This window comes from Callorhinchus milii, unplaced genomic scaffold (genome assembly GCF_018977255.1).
Source record: "Callorhinchus milii isolate IMCB2004 unplaced genomic scaffold, IMCB_Cmil_1.0 Scaffold1, whole genome shotgun sequence".
Lineage (NCBI taxonomy): Eukaryota > Metazoa > Chordata > Chondrichthyes > Chimaeriformes > Callorhinchidae > Callorhinchus > Callorhinchus milii.
This window is the reverse complement of record NW_024704742.1, coordinates 11163295-11165272: the sequence shown is the minus strand read 5'-3', so window position 1 is coordinate 11165272 and position 1978 is coordinate 11163295. Positions and strand designations below refer to the sequence as shown.

At 38.3% G+C, this 1978-nt stretch overlaps 1 non-coding gene across 1 annotated transcript; it reads right to left on the bottom strand.

Moving 5' to 3' along the window:
* Window positions 1–484: 484 nt before the first annotated feature.
* trnaa-agc lies at window positions 485–556 on the bottom strand. Its single transcript has one exon. It is a non-coding gene; the product is annotated as a tRNA-Ala (tRNA).
* Window positions 557–1978: the final 1422 nt, after the last annotated feature.

Genomic DNA, 1978 nt, shown 5'->3' with positions numbered 1-1978 from the left:
AAAATGGAGAAATATAAGAACATTTCAACTTTGTTCATGTTTCTAAATAACCTAAACACAAACTTGGTTTAATGTTTCCCCCTGGGAGTTAATTTTTCAATAGCATTTAGGAACACAGAAACAGGAGGAAGCTATACAGATCACTGAACCATTCCTTCAGTTTATTAGAAGATAACATTTGATAAGTTTGTGGCAATTATCTTTGCTTGGGATATAGTGCCTAATCAAGTCTTCCAGATGTGTCAAAGCACTTCACAGATTATATTGTAAAGTGAATTGATGATATATTTGTGGGCAAAACGTGGCAGTCAATTGCGCACAGCAGTGTTCCACAACAGTTGTGGATTGAGTGACCAAATTATTATTTTTGGGGGGGATTATTAACCCAGGAAAAGCGATCCGCCAATCGACTAACAGCTGAGTTCCAATTTACTGCTAGGTAAACAGAAGCATGGAAGTAAGAAAAGGAAACTTGCCCAACATTTTGCCCTGCTGGGAATTGAACCCAGGTCTCTCACTTGCTAGGCGAGTACTCTAACCATTGAGTTACAGGACTCAGTTTTGCATTGCAGCCATTAATTCTGCAATGTGGAATACTCATGTGCTTAACAATGGGGTAGACTGGGCATCACAGTGCGACTGCAGTCTTGTTAGAACTAAACAAGTCAAGTTTCTCACTGTAGATATACTACGAATCAAAGGGTACGTGCAACTGAGGGAATTGCCTGATGTGAATCTCATCCAGAGCTTTAGATGACTTTATGAATTATGAACTAATAGTTCACCAGTTTTGAGATCCTCTTAAATCAGATTATTGCCTTTTAATCACTCCTGAGTGTCAATTATTCTCTTTATGTTAACCATCCTAACCTTTCAAACAGACAGCTCTCCTGCAACCAGTGGTGCAGATATATAGATATCTATCAAAATTATTGGAACCCCTCAATAAGATTATTGCCTTGTTACACCTTCCAGCTATCTATTAAACTATATAATATCTCTCTATATCCAGCAATGGGATTGCCACCTCCCAAACGCTTCCAGGTATCTATTATTCACTAATGTTACTGCCTCTCTCCCAGGATTAAACGGAATCAGTTCCATTATAGTTAGTTGTGACTCAAACAATATTGCAGTCACACAAAGAGTTGAAAGAAACAACATGCACTGCATCCAAACAGCCAAACAAATGCATAAGTCTCCTTTAAAGCAAATAGTTTTTGTGTTTAGCCAGCTTGGGGAGCGGGGTGGGTGGGGGCGCAGTCGTTTGATAAAGGCAATGTGATCCCAATGCAATGCTTTTTACACCAAGAGGGATTCCATTGATATCATTCCAAAAGCAATCTAATGCATTAATTCGCATGGCTTTTGTATTGAATCAACTGCCCTGCAAACACTTTGGCCTTTGGCGATTCTCGTGGTAGCTATGTAGAATTTATATAACAAATCACTCAATACAGTTGGTGTTTTGAAGTAATGCAACATAAAAAANGATACTTAGAGCACACCTGTACACCGGTTCAAGCGATTTTGATTTAAATTAAACATTTATTCCCCAGTGCTCACCCACATAAACGGTTCAAATAATAGTTTTACATTATAAGTAGGTGTCACTGTGCTTTGGAAGTCGTGTTTTCCTGCATCTGTCTGAACCTTTACATATCACGTGTGAAGCAGGCAGAGAATTAGCTCGGAACCGTAACTTGTACTTTTTTTAATGATAAAAAAAGACTGATTCCAAAAAGAGTTTTGAATCTACAAAAAGATTTGAGACTTCAGTCTGTTCCATGGAACCCCTTTTTCAGCCATAAATTCCAGAGACTAAACAAGTTTCAGCTGTTTTACCACAAGTCCCAAAGGATGTCATGTTATATCAGTCGTGTTTGGTTCTCCGGGCACTGTTTAAAGAAGGTTCACAAATCACAAGCGTGTGTGAAAGTGACTTATAATAACTGCATTAAACTGATCTTTGCATTTC